Consider the following 21,545-nt stretch of genomic DNA (forward strand, 5'->3'; position numbering starts at 1 on the left):
TCAGAGTGAATAGATACTTCTGTTGGGAAAATTACTTTGCGGTGGCATTTTGTCCTGCTTTAGAGCGGCTCTCAAGCTGCCATGGGACAAACGGGTGACACACACTGCCACCCTGCCGGTTCATTGTCGGCTCCTTGATATAGGATGTAGCTCAGGGCTACGTCACGTCAAGGACTGTGTCTGCAGTCCTGGTACTTGTGGAGGAGTTGTGGAGCAGAGCTGTGCCGGCTGCTGTCTGTCTCCGCGTGTGAAGCAGGAGTTAACACAATTTTTTTTTTTTAATGAAGCTCTTCAGGTTCTCTGACTATTTATCAGATGCAGAGTCTGTTTCTACGTTTTTGGTCAGCACTGACTTGCCAACTCTCAAAATAAATTGCAGTGGAAATAAAATTAAATATTTACCATGAAGCCAACAATAAAAACATGAGGAATGCAGATGTTATAACTTTTTACAATGATGGAGAAACACATACAACTTTTGTGTTGCTCACTAAGACGGAACGAGGAACATTTGCATTACAACTTACATTATTGCAAATATATATTTTGGTTTTACAATATTCATACAGAATGAAAACAGACCTATAACATAACTGGTTCTCTTTACTGGACAAAGGCCTAGATGGAGGAATGACTATCATTATGTTTGAGGTTTTCTATTGTGGACATCAGGACTCACTATCCTTCCTTTTTCTAAGCATTTCTCTGCCTTCACACATCCAACTTAAAGAAACGAGTGATTGAAAGGCTTGCGCAGCACGTACCTGCTTGCAGAAGAAGAGCTGCAGGTGTGCTGGTGCAGGAAAACATTCAACACATGAAGTGCAGTGAGAGATGAGGAACATCTCAGATTGAGACCCCATCTAAATGTAGAGGAGATTAACCACAAGTTTTTAGTCGTTTATGCGGCGCTCACACGCATAGGGAGACCAGAAATGATCATTTTGAAAACGTGCCCCAGAAGAATAACTTGCTTTGTTGAAATGTTATAATTAAATCAAAAACTACATTACAGAGACTGTCATTTCAGCCATGCTAACTCTCTTGATGCTGGTTTGAAACGATACGTCTCTACATTTTATTGTCACAGTTAAGAGGGCAGAAAATATCTTCAATGATTTTCTTCATACATTAAAGCTTTTTTTAAAAATTGGTATCAGCAGGTCTGAGGTTTTTAAAACAGCCAACAGATCCTGACGGATGTATCTCTCACCAAAATCCAAACTTATTTGAGCATTCTGGTCTCAGTTTGTGTTTGTTAATCAGGAAATGGCTGAAACAGTTATTATGACTTGTTAAATCTGATTGATTAACCTGCAGCTGCAGCCATTACAACCGCATTGTAACAGCTGTAATATTCACGACACGCTGAATGTTTTGAAAAAGAAACCTTGAGGACATCTCCCTGAAGACTTATTGATGAATTGCTTTGTGGAACAATTGGCCTCTTAATACAACAGAAAGACGGAACCGCTCTCGTCTTTCTTTTGTATTTATTTTAAATCAAGCACTTCACTAGAGCAGCGTTGTTGTGAGGGGACGAAATACAGCCCTGTTGTTCTGTATCAGAACAGGTAATAAATGTGTCATTATAATTATGTGCAGGTTGGACTGTGAACAATTAACATTATGTTCAATGCCAACACTCTAATTGCAAGTAGGTTTCCAATGGTGAAGCTAAATGGAGCGTAGGAGGATGGAGGTCAGGGACGTGACGTTCATTCAGAGAAAGCAGAGAGTGTTTCCAAACCCACACCTTCGAAAAATGGGTTTTCTTGTTATTTGAGACATTGCAATCACTTCCTAACCTCAATCAACAATTTTACCATCCTAGCCTTGCAAACTAATTGCTTTGGATAAATATTTTTTAAAAGCTCTCTCTTTTTCCCATCTTAATACCGACATCTTAATTACAAACAAAAATGTATAAATTAAGAAAATGCGAGAGATTTTTCATCTTTTCTGTGCGACAAAGGGTAAAAGAAAATATGAAAACAAATTAACAAAAGGTCCATAAGTCTAAGACATGGAGTATTCAATTTAAAATGCATTAATGTTTGAAAGAACAGGACATTTTACAGAGCCTAATTTCAACTTTTTCAAAGCACATTAGAGAAATCATGGATCCGCAGAGGAAAAATATCATGTGCTCATAACATTTATGTGTGAAATAAAACAGGAAATAGTAGCTGTCTTAGCTGATGCAATAAAACCGACTGTCCTCTTATTTGCTATTCACCACATTTTGCAACCTTAATGCAAATCCTGTTTTAAATCAGCTCTATTATTACAGCCAAGAAGCATGGATACGCTGAAGGAGCTGAGGAGGGCATCAGCATCGCTCCATCACCTTCAGCCCATGTTCTGTTGTAGTCAGATGAGGAACCCGATGACAGTCGGCTCCGCAGGTTAAGAATAAGGGTTAGATTTCCGAAACGTTGGGCTCTTTAAAGCTTAGAGGTGTATGTCTGCCCAAGCATGCCAAATTGGCTGTGAGTTCAAAGAGAATCGGTAAGAGCAGAGAGTTAAGGTAAAACCCGGTTATCTCTCTGCAGCTCTAAAGCCGGTGTAATGATGGCTCCATCAGCTTCCCTTTGGAAAGCGGCGGACCACAGCCCCCAGGATCTGCACGACTCATTTTCAGCATCACAACTCATGCTTTCCTCAAGACATCCGATCGGCTCTCGTTTAGCTCTTTAGCCTTGAACACGCAAAGTGGAAAAATTTAAGGAGAGTAAGAAACTGAAGGAAAAATATTAATTCTCATCTTATCGTTATAAAACCTCCTTGAAGCTTTTAAATTAATGTCAAAAACTTTGACCATCCCTGAAGGACAAATCTATGAAACTGGAGTCTGAGTTGATCTTTTATCTTTTTCAAATTTTGTCACTTTATAACCAAAGTCTATTTTATCTGAATGTTATGACACACCAACAGAAGGCAGCACGCCATTTGAAAACTGGACCACTCTGTGTAATATACTTTCACCTAAACCACGCCATTGTTCCTCCAGCTGTGTGTTTGGGGTCATTTTAATTCTTTTTAGCCTTTTACAGTCTTTCTTCAAAGAGTGTCTGTGTTTAATTCCCTCCATCATATCTTAAGATCCGACTAGCTTCTTGGTTAACTGCTGAAGCAAAGCATAATACTACCGCCATCGTGTTTTACCTCAGGAACAGTCTCTTCACAGTCATATGAGGTGAACATAATGGGGGACATTGGATGATTTTGACAAATGTTAGATGGGATTCTTATGAAATCCTTTATCTTTAACGGTTAAATCCACAGAAAACATCAACCCTACCAGTTCTCATCCAGAGCTACCCATGACCTCTTGGCTGCTTTATCCCTGACCTACCTGCTGTGTTTGTTGGTGATCATGATACTTTTTGTTCACTAGTGAACCTCTGAAGTTTTCTCAGCTCAGCTGGACTTATACCGAAGCAAACGGTTCAGATCTTTTTACTGGGTGATGACTGAAGTACGTTGGCTGCACTGGATTTTGAAAGACAGTACAATACAAATAAACATATGTAAGCAATTATTTGTGAAGATTTTATATTTTTATGTTTCGGTCTAGCATGTAAAGAACCTAAAACCCATTAAAAAATAAGAGGTTTTCCATGAATAAAATGTGTGAAAGTTCAAGGATTACAGTCAATACTTTTACAAGGCGTTGAGTTTGTAATAAATAAGAGAAATAACAGAAAATTGACTAAACTTCTGATCTGGTGTATCTTCTTACAAGTTAGAAAATGTGCTATTTGCTGTAGGTCACAATTCAGGGCCTAAAATTCTCTGAAAAACATAAATGATGTTTTATTTTATTTTTTACCTGCCAGCTATTTGCTTCATCAAAGCTTTGTAGCATGCAGGCTCCATCTTGATGCTGCAGGTGCCCCAATCAGCCAACACGAGGCACTGTGGTGAAAACAGGGATGAGAGCCCTTGTTGCTTTCCACCTCCAGTGCTTGTTTGAACACATGAGTAGGTCACAGTCTCCACCTGCAGTCAGCCTCAACCTTAATGACAGAAAAGCAAAACGGGCAAACTGGCAGTCAAATAAGAATTAGAGTATTTTATTTATAGTGTGTAAATTTTCTTATTTTTCTTAAAATAACACTGTCCATCTTTGTTGTCTTGTCAGTCCCTGTATTTACTTTTGTATATAAATAATCCAGTCATTTTACCTGTTTATTTAATATAGTGATAATAATAACATATTGAATTGGATTTAATCTTCATTCAGTTTAATTTATATTCAGTCTGTTCAAGTTGAACAAAATATCCACATTGTAACCGTCACGCATCAGACAGATAAATACATGTAACTTTGTCTTTGCAGTGACAGAAAACACCGACTGTGTACCCAGTAACTACATGTAACTACCTACATGTACCTATGGGTAACTACATGTAACTACATGTAACTACAGGTTCAGTTCAAGCTAATTTATCTGTGGAAGTAGTGCAGCTAGTTGGGTTCATAGACAGCAGGAGTTACAAAAGTTGAAAACTTTCTGACGTGTTTGTTGATTTGATCAAATTGCAGACTTTTTCTGAATTTGCATCATATTATTTATACCACTATTTCATAAACTTAATTTCCCCTGACACCAGAGCCGACCTTGCCAAGCGGCCAGGAACCTCTACATGTTTGTTTTATTTATTTTTTATTTTATTTTTTTTTTTGTACCTCATGTGAGGCTATGATGGTGGGTGATTTTCTCCTTGGTAACTAATGGTTAGATTCATAACTTCTCCATAATGTAATATTTAATTGCATTTTATTAATCTTACTTATGAAGTATCTGAACATGAATGGCCTTACCTTATAAAAACTGCAATGACTGACGGCGCTGTCGCCTTTCTTTATTTAATGTTTCACAATAAAATGCATCCTTTCTGTTGGAGCAGTCTAATGCTGACAAATGATCTGAAACTTACTTGTGACAAAAAAAAAAAAAAGGACGGAAGAGACTTTTAAGTTGGCAACACCATTTCATAACAATGTGGGTAGCCTTAAAGTGGACTGGATAACAAAACTCCCACAGTCGTCTTAGAAACTCTGCAAGAGTCACGTCAGGGCCAACATTTCACAGAACAAAACCGTCGCTGTAACTCCTTTCTAATGCCCTGAAGAAAACGGCAAGACTGACCAGTGTGATCCATTAATTGTTAAGACATTTCTCAAATAAATCTCGTCTACTCCTGATTCAGACTCAACCGATGAGTTGGTGACCTCCACTCGGGTCAGTGGTCTGTCTTCTGAAAAGTTGCAGACTTGGACTTGGACCAGTAAATAAAACAACATTCAGATATTATTTCATTTAATTTAATTGGAGGGGACAGGGCTGTAGACTGAAGAGGCACCATGCCTGCAGCCACTGTAATAAGCTGCGTCTTCATCCAAAGCCAACTGCTAAATGTTACTTGCAACAAATTAAAACCGAGCCTAATTGAAACAGTTTCTGGCTATTGTTAGCCGTGTCCTTTTATACCACCACTTCCAAACTCATCAAAACAAAAACTGTAATTTGCGGACCTGCTTTTAGGGAAAACTGTTTCAGTTCAAGTTACAAATGTGATTTGATTCTGTCTGACAGTCAAACAAATGTCACAGGAAAGCTCTTTAATGGGTACTAACCACAATTAATTGGATGTTTGTGTTAAAGAGTGGAAAAAAAGACCTTTTGGTAGCACAGGAGGATGTGTGTTTTTGTGCCCATGTGCCATTTTTAGCAAAGGAATGCTGGAAACCATTACTAACTTTATTTGCAAAATGCTTGTGGGTCTGAGTTTAATTGGAAACCAATTAAAATCACAGCATGAAAACTCTTATAATAGTCAAGAGCTTGTCTACAAGAATTCAAGTTTACAGAAAATGCCTCATTTCACTAACACTTCCCATTTAGTCTACACTGAGGTTTTAATAGGGGCCGTGTGACATGAAAGGCGGCGGAGGACACAGCAACGTGGTAATGTGCAGCTCCGAACATCGCAAACTGCAAAACCAAGGATGCCCCGATTCGTCCGATGACCTTGCCAGGCGGCCAGGCATTTATGAGTAGCAGGATCCTAGCTGCGATATGTCAGCCCTACAAGAAAAAGTACTTGTGTGCTCACTTCCACCGTGACCGCAGCTTTTTTGGTTCAGCAAACAACAGCTCTTTCAAAGGTTGCACTCATTTAAGGGCTCCCAATTGGGCACCGACCTGCCAGGCTGGCAAAGTGTGCGCTCATTTCACTCAAAGCCCTTGACTTCTTTTTTTCTGTAACAGGGAAAAATGGCCGACAACAAAAACTGGAACGCTACGTGGTAGGAAGGAAATTTAAAAAGCAAACACTCCCTGATTCAATTGCCACTGTGGAAAGATTTTAATTATATTCACTTGGACTGATCTGAGTGAATAAATACTTTAATCACTTTTTCATGTAATGGAGCCAACATGGATGGGCGGATATTTTCAATGATAAATCCTAGAATATGACTCAAATGTCAATATTTTTGGTTGTAACTGTTGAACAGATTGGAAAGGATGGTTCATGAATTAAATTTAACTAACATAAATCTATCCAAATTTAGAGACAAATTCACATCTGACAGATAAAAAAACTTTGGCCGTTAAAAAAAAAAAAGTATTTTGAATTCAGCTGAAGCAAACTTTCTGTTTGCTGAAAGCACTGGAGTCAGTATCAGGGTCTTTTAAGATTTGTTTTGTCTCCTGAATAAAAAAGTCTTAATTTTTTAAGTCCTTTTGGCAGCATCATCGTGTCCCAACCTGCCGTCACTCTGCTCCCTGTTCTGCCCTGTTTGCTGGGACACTAATGTGTTACAAAGGTTAAACATGAGGACATGACCAGAGAACTTCATGTTTTGTTTTTGATGCACTTCCATTTTAAATTACGTTTTTGTGGAAGTTATTTTTTGGCTATATTTAGATATGAATGTCGCCTTATGTAGAGAAACGTGACTGCAGTGAGTGTTGGACCTGCAATCAGTCCAGCACGATGGTACAAGAACTTTCTCCTTCGCCACGTTCAGCAATAATCTACTCATTATTTATTTAACACACTCCTTAAGATGCTATAAATTCCAAATACTACAGAAACAAAACTATGTTGGCATGCAGTCAGAGAACAGCTCAACAGAGCGAGTTAAACCCTGATGCAGCAGAAACAGAAACAGGATTCCCGTCCCCTGGAGTTTCTATCCTTTAATTTACAGAGTCTTTCCTTCCCACAAATAATGACAGCACAACTAAATGGCACAGTGAGGGAATTCAGTCACTGGATTCAGGTTTGTGGGAGACGGGATGTCGCCTGTTTACCGTCGCTCTACGATACTGGACCTGGTAACACACACAATCACTCACTGCGCAGCTAAAGTTTTGGCTTTGCGGTTTAACGCTTGGCTTAGAATGTTTTACACACTTTGCTTCTCATGAATACATTTTTTCCAGATAAATTTTTAAAGCACTTTAATTTGGCCTAGATTTCACTTTGTTTCGGTTCTGGTTCTGGAGAGAATCTGTGGACCGGCAGCTTAATTAAAACTGTTTTATGCATAGCTGCAGTGGACCGTTATGTACAAGCCATTTTCTTGTGGATTTTTATCTTACAAAATACACACAGACCACTGATGTGGACACCAGTGCATCATGCAATACACTGCCAACTACTGGCCATCCACTGCAAGTGCAAGACAATTTTTGTTAAATCCAATATGGCAGACAGATGAAGAAGCATGACAACCAGCCCTTCTGCTGTAGAGGATTCTTGAAGGTAAAAAAATATTATGACATAAAGTAACCCCTAAAACCAATGATACTGCTGAAAATACCAAGGTATTTTCCAAATAATAACTTTGAATTTGGAGGAAAAAAAAATCCTAGAACATTTTATATAACAATTTTTTCCCCACCTTTTTATGCCTTAAGAAAATCAAAAACACGTTTGAAAAAAATCCTGACATAAAATATCATAATTCATGCAGGAAAGAGTTAAAGACCTCCTGACTAAGTTGACTTGGTTTCATCTGAGCATTTGTTTAATGCTCAGATTTTTAAATGCTCTGGGTTTTGTTTCTTTTTTTTAAGAAACTGATTTTTCTCTCAGATTTTTGCCCGCTGGTTTTCTGCTGTCATTTTGCTTTGCAGGTTTACTCTGTCTTGTTGTTGCCATCTGTTCCCATCCGCTTGGCTTTTCTTTTGTTGGTTTTTGTGTAAACTCTACAATACGTGGCGGCGGCACAAATTAGATTTTAGTTATTAGGTTTCGGTGTTAGGTAGGGAAGTCAAAATGGTTTTCCACTGGCTTAACATATCAAAGTGAAACTCAGAGAAAATTTGACGATTGTTTATACAGGAAACTAGAGCTGTTTGCGTATCTACAATCATGTTTATCTTTCTTTGATTATTTCTCTTCACATCAGAAGTCCTCGTGACAAAGCAACAGCGACTTTACCATCTATTTTAAAAATTAACTCGATTACAGCGCCCAATAACTGAGTCAACTCTCCATCCTGCTGTTATAAAACTCAATTCTCACATCCTAAATGTGAAGATAATACGACAGTTCTTTTTATGATGCATGTAGTGTTTAATGCATTAAAATGAATATTTAAATATATTACACCTCCAGGCAGCATGAAGCATTGTAGATGATTGTATGTGTTTGTGTTTGATGGCAAAGGCCAGAAAATTACATTTCTGTAAATTGTAAAACGGCCTGAGGCTGATGTTTTTCAGGCTACCCTGTAGTTCGCTTCCAGCCTGACACAAAGCAACATTTTCTGGGTTAATGTAAAACATATGTGTTCTTTGCTTCGAGCTCTGGCTCCAATCACATCAACGGCTCTCTCCCACGTCTCCAGAAGTGGCCACTCTTTGCTAAACCTTCATCTTATGAAGGTTATATATGTGGCACTCCATTACCATGAGAGAGCAGGAAACAGCTTTACTACTGCATCTACAATAGCCTGGGTGGGGTGAGTCCAGGGTGTTGCAGTTAGTGTGTAGGTTGAGATGGCTGCCATCCGCGCCTCTGAGGCAACATGTGAAAATGAGGTCTGGAGCCAGATTGAGGAGAGCGGATGTTTGGCTTTGAAGCAGAGCAGCATAGCTGTCAGAATCAGTCATGGATGGGATGTTCCTATCCACAACCTATTAGAGAGCTGTTTATCAATGCTGCTGCCAATCAGAGCAGCTCTTGGTTTGCCTGTTTTTATCTGGACTCTATAACTCCTACATATAGTGCAAGTCCTGTTCATTATGTGTGGCTTGTACTGCCAGATCCCGCTTCTAATGCAGTGCTGGAGAAGCAGTGGGGAAGCTGTGAATGCTGTACAACTGCAATGCTCTTGTCTGAGCAGATGGCTGCAAGTGGAAGTGTTAGGAGGAGAAGAGAGTATGACAAAACATTAAGGTCCTGCGGAGAAATACGAGAAATGTTCGTCTTGCTGAAAGTGTACTAACTTGTGTTTTTTATTTCCCATTTGGTTTGCAGACTGGCTCAGCCGCTCCCTAAAAGACAATCCAATCATATTTTTTACCCTTAAAGGAAGTAAGATTGTTAAAATAATGGGGGACATTTTGTCATAAAGCTTTCATAGCTCTAATATCGACATCAGAAGAATAATGAAAGCTTTTCTCCTGAATATGACGCCATGTTGATGGACTTTACAGCATAATATGCTGCCCTGAATTTATGCTTGTTAAATATGTCACCATTTATTCAGAATACAGGGGAAATTACATGAAACGAGCACTGTCAAACAAACAATGTATTACATGCATCACATCTAAGCAATCTAATTTTTATTTCCTTCTCACTTTGGCTTGCATACAAGAGGATCTTTATTTTAAGCATAAAATCTATCAGATTTATGGATTTTATATTGATATTAGGCTTTTGATAAATTTTTTCATGAGGGAATTACATTACAACATCCGCTTTGATGGCCATTAAAGAAAACAAAACAGTTATTGTGATATTTATTATGTCAAAAATCAAACTTAAAGGCTTAAATATATGCCGATGTCACTTAGTGAAGCCGTCAACAAAGTTCAATTCTGGGTTGGTTCTGACAGCTCTTCCTGGCAAAATGTATCATTTTTAATTGTTTGGCTGGTTTTTTAGATTTTAAACAATCAGCAACAAAAATGTTTTGTCTAAAATTCAAAGCTGAGCAGGTCGAATGACTTCTGGAGAAATATTTTATGGTCAGACAAGACAAGACAAGAAGTACGTCTGAGAAACTCAAGGTAAAACTTTGCAGGTGTGCAAACAGAGTAAACCTAAATATTGATTTTTTTTCCAAAATAAAAGGTATAGAAGAAATATGTAACATGAGAAAGAAATTCACAGAGAGACAAAACACAACAAAACCCATAAAACATAATCAAACCAAACCATAGGCAAGAAAAAGTCATATATATAAATAACTTGGTGCAGATAAATAAAAAAAAAACACAAGTTCATCCTCATTCAATATAGTTGAATATGAAATATATTGAAAATCCATTTGAATCATATTTTGTGACATTTTTAGTGACAGTGTTTGCCATCTTACTGATAAATAAACTTGCATGCCTGAGGGGAACAATAACGTTTTCTAATATTTTAAAATGTTCCTGACACTAAAGTAAAACAGACGAGCCGCTGCCTTTCACACAGCTATTGCCCAATATGGCTGTAGTCTTTACAAAGTTAAACTCAGATTAATTTTGGCTATTCAACAAGTGACTGAGGTGTCATTTTACATTACCTGACTCTGGAGCCGTGCGCCTGTCAGTTTTTATTTAAATTGAAAAATCTGTCTACCTCTCCTTGTTGCACTGGGTGTAAACACGTCAAGTGCAGATATATTATTTTTATTGGCTGATTCTATTTTGCCTGGCCTTATTTATCACTTTAATCAACCCAAATAAATTATGTATATCAAATAGAGAGCAAGTCCCTTTCAATCTTGTGCCATTCAGTTTTGTGTTCCCTGGAAATCTGCAGCTCAGTCTGATGGTTACACGTGTCAGTGTGCATTTCTTTATTTTAAATTCTCCTGTTTCTTAACTCTTTGCCAAGAGAAGGCCTATAAATGTAATTTCAGCAGGACTTTGGCTCGCAGTGGTTAATAATTCAGCTCATGAGCTTGAGGCTTGCATCGAGGAGAACGAAGCAGCGGTCTTGTTAAACATTCATATTTCAGCTTCCCCGACTCCTGGAAGGCATTTGACCGCTACAGCGATAATTCAAAAGGTAAAGGCATCTCATAGATATTAATATCAATTTGATGTCTGTGGTGTCAAATCAGCCCCTGCCCAACAACAGCACTGAGCTACTAATCTTGTTTTTTTCCCTCCGACTTGCTTGTATGTGGTTGCTGCATCCAGAACATTAACATTCACATGTTTATGTCCTGTGTTGGCAGGTCAGCACAGAGTTCAGGTTTGCTGTCAGTTCAGCTCAATGAAAAAATGTGCTTCACATGAACATATCATGCATCATTCTGTAACGATTCCTTGATTGTTAAAATTCCTCGAGGGAAATTTTCTGCCTCAGAGCTTCGTTAAATTATGTGTTAGTGTTAGTATTTATGTTGCGCAACGCCCTCACTTTCGCGTATGAGTTGTTGCTAAGTGCTAAGTGCTAGCAGCATAATATCCAGTTTTCCAGTTCGGTCTGGGAGGATTTTGTTGATTGACGATAATGTCTGGGTTTTTATTGTTTTCGGGGGAACTGTAAGCATCCTTAAATTGACTGTCGCGATGCCTGGAGCTTTTCTCTTCCCGGAGCTGCTGCCTGGTGGCGGTGAAGAGCGCGGCAGGTGCATTTATACAGGTAAGCTATTAGACTGAACGCTACCTGTAGTTGATGCTTAACGAAAACATAGTTTTACGGATGAACCCAAAAATGAATTTCATATCATCCTGGTCTCAAATCAATTTTTTTTTTTTGCCAATTAATTGTAAGACTAATTCACAGAATACTCGATTGCTAAAATATTCGTTTACAAAACAGAATGTGATGTAATGAGAACTAGCTGGAGTCTTCATTTATTTTTCAACATCTTTTTCCATCTTGTGGTTTTCGGGGTTTTTTTGCACATTTCAGAGTGAATACTAAAACTGATCTTAGAGTTGATTGAAACATTTGGTAATTTAAGCGTCTAAGTTTAGCATTTTGAATTTTAAAGGTTTGTAAAAACTCTCATGCTCCACTAATTTAAAGTTTACTTTAGAACTAAAAACATCTTACAACAGTTAAGTTTACAAGTTAAGATTCATGATAACAAAATGCAGCTGCTGTACCAAATTTTAACTTGAAGTTGTTGTTTTTAAATGTTTACTTTTGTGGCATCAAACCCACAACAAACCTCACACTAGTGGAAAAAAAATATAGTATTTTGACTGTTTCTTCTGAAAAAATATCGTTATCAATAGCTATAATGGATACGACTGGAGGAGATTAAAGATATTTTTCTCTCTGTGAGACTTTTAAAGATATTGTGGAGGATTGTTGAACTGTGTCTCCTTTACTGCAACCCAGAGCGAGCTCATCAATCATGCTCACAACACAACAACACAAATTAGTTCTTTTTGGGTGGCAGTGATTTATTAGGAAGGCAGCTGGATATGTAAGACTAAATTGTTTTTCTTCTCTTTCATAATTCATTTGATTCTCCAAACAACAATTTTTCTGGCAGGTCTTTGCTCTTCTCAGAGTTTGGATCTTTTCAAAGCTGCAGCTGGTGAAATTGTTTCCTTTTCTGTTTTTATTTTGTTCTTTCTTAAAACCACCACTAAAGCCCGAGTTACTAGTAACTGGAAGAAACTGAATTAAAATTAATTTTTGGTTGCCATCTTGGAATTTGTTCATTTCTGAACTATTGCAAAGTAACATAAATATAATCCCTGTGGTAGTAATGATAAAGAGACAAGGAAAATTTGCCTTTGTGTGTGTTTCTAAAGGAGCAGGACTTAGCAAGAAAATTAGATGATTATAATCAACTGATACGTATTCTCTTGAGACAGTTTTTAAGATAAATTACAAGAAAACATGGCTCTGTTTCAGAAAACTACTTCTTCACAAGTAAATCAAGGCGGATGCGGATATCCGAACACACCCAGAGTCCCAGTTTCTGGGTTTTATTTAATTATGACCTTCCAGAAACTAGGTTGACCATATGAATACATAACTACCAACGTATTCAGACTTCATTCCCAAGCCAACTCCGACTGACCTTACAGCTGGAAGTCCATCTTGTTCGCAGCTCCCACAGATGGCAACTTGGCCACGATCACATGGTAAGGTTACAGCTGAAATGTGATTATATGCAGATTGTTTAGGGTGGAAAAACAAAATGAAGGGACTTTTTTTTTTTTTTAGATATTAGGACAAATAGACAGAAATAATGTGTATTTCAGTTAAAACCTTTGAAAATGAACACACTGACAAAAACAAGGAAACTTTATTGATGTAGCACCTTTCAGCCAAAGACAATTCAAAGTGCTTATACAAAAATAGTTAAAAACAACATACAACAAGAAGATAGTAGTAATAATTACTATCTAAAACAAAAATAAAATAAAAATTAAGCAGATTAAAAATAGACAAAGTAAACATTAAAATTTTAAATATAGTGAATGAACAGAATAAAAAATGTTAAGAAGAGGCAACTTCAAATAAAAAGGATTTTAACCTTGTTTTAAATAAACTCAAGGTCAACAGTCATTTTTATAATGAGCAGGAAGCTTATTGTTCCAAAACGCTGGAAAAACTAAAATATAAAACAAAATACCAAACACCGTTAAAAACAGCTGTTATTATAAAGTATTTCTGCAGATGCATATTCAGTCAGTGGACTGGATCGTGTGTGATTGTAAATAATTTTCCGATCAGAAATTAATCGACACAAAAGGTTGAGGGAATGGTAATAAATTCCTGTGACTGCTGGAATTGCTGAGCTTCTTTGACTGTAAGCACATTTTATTGCATCTCAAATAAGCTTTTCTGTTTTTTCCTATAGCTTCAAATATTTAAATTTCATGCTTGGAAAAAGCACTGCATGCTACATTTTGAGCATTGTTTTGTTTAAAAAAGAGGTTACAGTGGATATGTCTACCTGCTTTAATGAATTACTGAGTTGTTTATTTTTAAATAAATAAATAAAAAAGGATAAAAGCCTTGGTGCTGCGACAAGTTGAGGCAGCCAGAAAGCATTAACAGATGGACCAGCGCCGTGGCTTTTTATCAAATATGCTGACAATAGAAAGTAATATAGAATATTCCAGCTTAATTCATCTAATGCAGTTGTGAGCTGAAACCAAACGACCCAAAAGTTCAGACTCGTATTTTCTTTTTATAGCTTCTTGTCTATTACCATTACCATTTAGTCAGCATGATTTGTTTTGAATGGATCTTAATCTATTGTAATAATCACCGTTCTATACAACAGCCTATAGTTGGACATTTACTGAATTAATTTTCTGTTTAAAATGGGCAGTAGAGGTGATGATCCACTCATACCACTGGAAAATGAATAATCGAAGGAGGTCCGATGTACAGTAAGTGTCTCACATCTGCAGGGATTAGGTACCACAACAATCCACTGAAAACACTTACAGCTGCTTTATTAATAGTTTTAATAGTTATCTCTGCTCTCAGGGGTTCAACTAATCAGCACAATGTGAAAAAGAAAAGCACTCCTGGATTACAAAACCAGTCATTGTGTCAAATACTTCAGATATAAAAAAAATCTCAGAACAATGAACAGGAAGGGGGTCACTGTACAGCGATTCATATCCAAATGCCGCAAGGCATAACTTCCTAGCAGCAATCAGAAAAAGTATTAAATGTGTCTGTGTTTAGCTGAAGAGAGAGGAAGAGAGAAAGAGAAAGTTCCCAAACACCAAAACAGAAAGTCAAATGGAGTGCATACGTTTAAGTTTTGTGCTTTTAAGCTGCAGCTTTATGTCTGCAACTTAACTTTTAGATGTTTTTAGGTCAGAAAAACATCTAAAGTTAAGTTAGCTGTGTAGCACATGAAACATTATATTTTGTCAAATGCCCTCATCAAAACCATAAAGAATAATCATAATTAAACACACATTAACTATATATATATATATATATATATATATATATATATATATATATATATATATATATATATATATATTGATGTCCCAGCTGCTTTTCCATCAAAGACAATTCAAAGTCAGTTTTTTTTCAGGGTTGATTTAAAGGAGCTCACCGTTTTCTGGAAGTTTGTTCCAGATTAGAGGAGTATAAAAACTCAGTGTCTTCATGGAAGACCTGGGAAGTCGTTAATGTATTTTGGTATTCAGGTGATAGAAGGTCGACTTTGTAATTGTCTTTATGTGTCTCTGAAAGTTCAGGTCTGAGATGATCATTAGTTTCTGGCTGCAATAACTGTGAAGTGAACATGGTGACTCTAAATAATTCATTTCAGTTCGACTTTACTGATCCTGCGCTTTTCTTTTCTTTTTGTGTTTTGTTTTGCAATTTTACAAAAATAATTTGCACAAAGCAAATATCCCCATGCAAACGTCTAACTATTACTTTTGAAAATGAATTTTGATGTTTGGTTGAGTTGGTTCTTTGCACGTCTGCCTGGCAGCAATTAACTGAAATTTCCTTATGGATGAAGGTAATTTTACATGAGAAACAAATGCAAAAGATGTCTTTCCTTCTTCACACATTCAATAATAATTAAATATTTGGCCTGTAAAAACACAACTTTACATATCTGAAGATGCAGACTTGAAATGCAGAAGCCTAAAGCTGAATTTTACCCACAAAACCAAAACCATTTGTTTGACCCTGCAATCTGCAGTGCAGATAAAGCAGCTTCAATTTAAAGAAAAAGCTGTCAAATTTAGAAATGCAGACGTAGGAGGCTTGACGCAGAGGCCGGAGGAACAAGGGCACTGGGGGAGAAATCTATCACGAAGATGACGCCCCAGGATTGTCTTTAAGCTTTCTTGGGGTTGCACACATAAATTAGCCTGAGCCCAAGTCGGATCAGTCAATTATAGTTGCTGCTGTGATTAGTGTGTGGACACAACCATTTTGTAGGAGTGGGATTATACCTGTCAGCTGAAAGAAGACCCCAACCTTCACCTTTACAAGGTGAAAATCTTCCCTTTAGCGCAACGTGGAAATGAAACACTGAGCCTCCCTTAAGGGCAAAGCATTAAAACAGCTTCAGTGGCTTCTAATATTTTTCTAGTTTGGATAAAAAATATCCAGCTTTCAAGAGAGATCCCCTCATCTTCTCCAGTTATTAGTGTCACGTTTATAGAGTGCACCTCAATAAATTAAAAGATCATCAAAAGATTATTTAGTTCAATAGGCAACTTGTGGTTTAGTGCCTTGCCTAATGTACACAGCTGGAATCAAACTAATAAACGTCTCCCTGCAGTTTATAGTTTCTTCACAGAGTGATATTATGACAATTTATTTTTGTTAATTTTGATGATCAGCTAATGAATTGGTTTCCTTCATAACTAGACTATCATTAAACATTAATAAAAAATATTTTAACACAGAAATGTTAGCTTACTGAAAAATATGTACAGTATTATGCAGTTGATAGATGGTTGATCCTCCTTTTGTGGCTTACCGCTAGAGTTGGACAATAAATCAATAATATATATTGTGACAAACGTGATCAATATCTGATAGAATATTAAATATGTAGCATATTCACCGAACTGATCCTGAACTGCACAGCATTCTGGGAGATGTAGGCAGAACAAAGGTTTTAGCGTTCTCAACCAAGCAAAGCAAGGTTGGTGGAAACAACTCACTCACTCTTTGGTTACCTAGCAACTCACTCACTCTTTGGTTACCTAGCAACACCCTTTTGACTAACTGCCACAGCAGCAGTTTAAGGTTCCGTCACTTTGCCTCATAACTGCTTAAAAATAAAAAACAACGATGTTGAGTCATTGTTGTTTTTTTCCTGGATAAAACAGGAAAGGTCACCACACCAGTTATTGATAGATAATCAATAATTATCTATAGACTGACATGAAATGGTTATCGTTTTTCAGCTTTCTTGTGGATTGTGACAGCAGGCGAACCAATGGAGCGGCCCGCTGAGGAAGTTTGACAGCCATGTATGGACCTCAATCAGCTGGAGCTCGTCTGCATGATTTTCAGCAGCAGGTCCAGAGGAAACTGGTAACTCAAAAAGAAGAAATTAATTTGTTGCATTTAACAAAAAATACAAAGAACTGACAAATAAAGTTAACTAAATGTGTGCACAGCAAATAGTTAAAAAATCTAAACTACTCATGTGTAAAGTAATATTAAGGAAGAACAGAAAACCGTTACCAGCCGTCACATGGATGATAAGAATGACCGTCTTCCCCTCCATTCTCGGCCTTAGCATTTCTTTTTAAAAGAAAACAACTTTTCCATTTGCCTCGTGATATTCTGACTCTCTTAGGAGAGAAGTTGTTTCTGAGAAACAACTTAGTCGCCTTTATTATTGCTTGAGGCAATAATTACAGACACTTACAGAAATAAAGCCTTACAATATAACACTCTAGGTGTAATGAATCTATATAACATAATGGGTTTCACTTTCCAAACTAAATTACTGGGCAAAATGAAGAGGTGAACTAATGTATCCGAGTACAGTTGTGTAAAAGCTGCTCACGTTCTAACAGGAAACTGAAACCGGGCCTGTGGTACCAACCACGAATGTATGTTTCACTGTAAAACATGGCAGGTTTTCATAGGACGGAGGAAACACGGCTGTTTTCTTGCACACTCTGTTCACAGTGTAATTTCTGCCATTTGGTGAATGTGGGCAGTGTAACTTTCACGCCTTCCTTCATTTTGTGCTCTGTTCTTTGAGAGATATACGGTGGAGGCTACTCACATGCTTTAGAATAATGATTTTTGATTTAAGTTGTTAAAATATTAGGATTTGTAAAGATTCTCTGTGTTTTCTCAGCTTAGATTTTACATTCACGTGGCTTCTTTTCTCATTTCTTTCTTCTTCTTCCTTCCTCTTCTAGAGTCATCTAAGACTGCTCATGTCATTAAATCCATTGTTTTTGTTCTTTGACCACCTTCGATAATCACCTTCACCCTCAAACTGATGCAAGCTAACGTAACTCCAGAGGGAATTACCATGTGGGACCTAAGCTCTTTACCTTATGTGTTGCATTGTCTGCCCAAACGTGGATGCTATGTTTCTCACACACAAGCTAGGAGTTTATATAATTAACTTTCAAAGACTTTGTTGAGCGAACTACCCATTATAGAGGAAAAGGGGAGCTAAGTTGTAACTGCAGGGAATTAATGTAATGACAAAAATACTGGAGCTGAGAGGTGGCCCCGGAAAAGCCGCTTCTTATTTCAAACAGTAATGAAACTGAATTATAAAGCTCTGCTAATCTCTTCCACAAAAGACTGGAAGCTAAAGCTACAGGTGTGTCTGAGCCCTCTAACCACCATGCAAGCTCTACACTGTGATTTATTTTTCCAGTCATGTACTTGCACAAAGAATCCGACCTATTTGCTGCAAATGAAGCTTTCATCGAAGCGTCTTAATGTGTGGCCCCTGTAAAAATTGTAAAGAATGAAGGGCAACTTTCCTCAGATGTGAGACTTTAATTTCCTCCAGCTCACCTACAACAATAGGTTTAGTTAAACCACTTGTTGTTCCCACAGGGGTTGGTACAAGTTGTTTATCTGAATGCCTGTTAAATGGAAATGAAAAACAGTTTCATTTAAGCTAACAATCTCATTTTGACAATTTGGATGTTCCAGAGGTTTTCAAATAATCCTCGATTACTTGTAATGTTACTATTGATTTCTAATGTGTCAAACCTTGAATGTTAATCTGTATTTTTGTTCCCCTCCTCTGCAGCTCCCCCACTCAGCTCCTTTAGACTAGCCAGCAGCAATTAGCAAACATTAAAGTTGAACTGAGAATCTGCTGAGATCATCATGTGAACTTCTCAGTGAAAAGCTGGTAAAAAAAAAAAAGAATAAATAAAAAATGTTGTTAAATAATTGATAGAGGATTGATGCAGTGATTATGTTCTTGAGGTGGGAGTTTCTTAAAGGGACAGAGGCCCAATTTCAAGATCTTAAATTGAAAAGTAAAATTTAAGTCATACAGTATTTTTATAGCAACTGATTGTATTATAAAATGGCAATATGTGCCTGAAATATCCATAACACTGACCCTTTAGTCTGTGACAATTACATTACATAGCTTCCACTGTAATGTGGATTCTGATTGGTTAATTAGTCCCTCATGATTGCTCCTCCCCAGAGGCATCGCTTTGCAGCTGGAGCCGCAGACCGAACCTCCACTGCTGTCACACAGCTTTGTATCCTGGTGTTGGTGCTTTGAAGAAAGACGTGTAACACGGACCTAAACCTGAGGAAATTAAATACATTTTGTGGAGTAGCAAGTCCTGAGTATTATATGGATGTCACAACTTTAGATTGTATTTAGGGCTCTACTATAACTGGTATTTTCATTTCCCCTGATGCTACTATCCCCACTGCTTTTCTTTCTATATTTCAGGATCAATACACTTCTTGAAAATTACGTTTAGGGACATTTACCAAGAAGAAATAATCCAAAATGTGCCATGCCATCAGTTTTAATTTTAATTAACATTTTTGAACATTTAGTTTCCAACATCAGAACAGGCAGAAATTTGCCACAGTCCTGCAGAAGATTAAGTACCTAATGTTTACACTGAATCATTGCAGCAGTATCTGAATGCTACACAATTTGTATAAATGCTCTGACTTGTGAAGTGATTTAAAACTGGGAAGAAAACATCCAAAGTCCCGGTGCCTGTAGAGACCAGCACTTCCTAACCAGAAACATCCTGGATTCATCAAACGCAGACGCTCCCGTTCTGTTCTGGTTACTCTCCAACCAAAAGCAGGCGGATCAAAGCTCGTTTCATCCCTCTTTTTACTTCCTAATCTTACATGAAGGTAGGCTTTAAAGTCTGAATTAGACTGCAAAATCTCTTTCTTTAGGATTCTGAAATATCGCAAAAATCTTGTTAAGTTATTGCTTTTGATCAAATAATATTTTGAGCTTTTAATTCCAAGTCAAAGAAAATTCCCATTTTCCCGTCAGCAGTAGTTTGTAGGTTAACTGGTGTTTGGCTTTGCGATACATTATTCTTCTTTGTAAGTCAATCATTGGGGAATAAGATGTGTGTGTGTGTGTGTGTGTGTGTGTGTGTGTGTGCATTATTAAACATAATTCAAGTTGATTCTGAAACTGCACCAATAAAAACAAATATTTATTTTTCAACATGTTTGTGAAATGTTCAGTAAGTGAAGCAGAGACTTAGATTTAGAAAACTATTTTATATCGCCTTGTTTATTTTTGTAAAGTGACAGCGTGTTTCATAAATTACTGCAAAATAAACTGAACTGAAAATGAATTATTTACTTAAATGGAAATACAAATAATGTCAACTGGGTCTTTATGACAGTGTGTTAGTCACAATATATTTTATTTTGTTAAGTTTTATACAACACGGTTTTACCGTTCAAAACGTTTTTCATCCCAGAATTATTTATTTACCAGTTATGTTCAGGAGAAAATTACATTTTCTACAAAGGAGCAGGTTGGTTTGGTTAACTTTCTCCTTTAATGAATAAAATCATCTTTTAACAACTTAATTTAGTATTTAATCTGGTTGTCTTTGAAGTTTCGCTTTTAAAAATGTAAAATATTTAAGTGGGAGAAAAATAATCAAAAACAGCAGGAATTCCAGAAGGGGTAAATTGTATCTTTTAGGATTGTACATATAAATATGTAATATCTTCCAGTTAATTAAATATATAATCTCGTATAAATACACATTTAATATTTGAATCAATTCAGTGTGTATACTTTAAAAGGGAAATATGCCGGTAAGAGTAAAATCTTTTCAGAGCTTTTTCACCGCTTGATAGTATTGGACTCCGATTATTTCGCCTAGCAACAAGTGATTGAACTGTTCACTCAAACTGCTTCACTCCACACAGCGATGCACCATGACATTTGAGAAGCAGCCTTTTGTACGCAACATATATTTTAACCCGTATATGAATCTACGTGGGGAGTGAGCCGCACACTGCATGATTCTCTAAATTTGGTTCAAGGCAACAGCTGTCAAGGGGGTAAGATCACAACTGTCAGAGGCTGTGAAAAAGAAGTGGAAAGGCAGAGAGGAGCACACACCAACCTGCAGATGCTGCTCACATTATTGAGTATGGAGGAGCCCCTCAGCATGTTTATACTCATTCAGGGAGACAGCTGTGGGCATCTCCAGCCTGCCTATGCATGTGTTTCTCCGAGGCTCTCGGAGCCAGCCCCATTCATCATCCTCCAACAGCCCTGCTCTAATTGGGCCGCATCCCCACCTGCTGTCACTCACCGCCTCCTCCACATTGTGCCGGAAGAGATACAGATGTACCTGGTCCGACACAGCCCTGTCGCAGCACACCTGTCCCTGCATTCGGATCTCATATGTGGG

At 37.3% G+C, this 21,545-nt stretch overlaps 1 long non-coding RNA gene across 1 annotated transcript; it reads right to left on the bottom strand.

Moving 5' to 3' along the window:
* Positions 1-3,881: 3,881 nt before the first annotated feature.
* On the bottom strand, positions 3,882-16,822 carry LOC122837158. Its single transcript, XR_006371714.1, has 3 exons — positions 16,733-16,822; positions 13,241-13,316; positions 3,882-4,022 (listed from the first exon to the last, which is right to left on the bottom strand). It is a non-coding gene; the product is annotated as an uncharacterized LOC122837158 (long non-coding RNA).
* Between the last annotated feature and the right edge of the window lie 4,723 nt (positions 16,823-21,545).

The sequence above is a fragment of the Gambusia affinis genome, linkage group LG09 (assembly GCF_019740435.1).
Source record: "Gambusia affinis linkage group LG09, SWU_Gaff_1.0, whole genome shotgun sequence".
NCBI lineage: Eukaryota > Metazoa > Chordata > Actinopteri > Cyprinodontiformes > Poeciliidae > Gambusia > Gambusia affinis.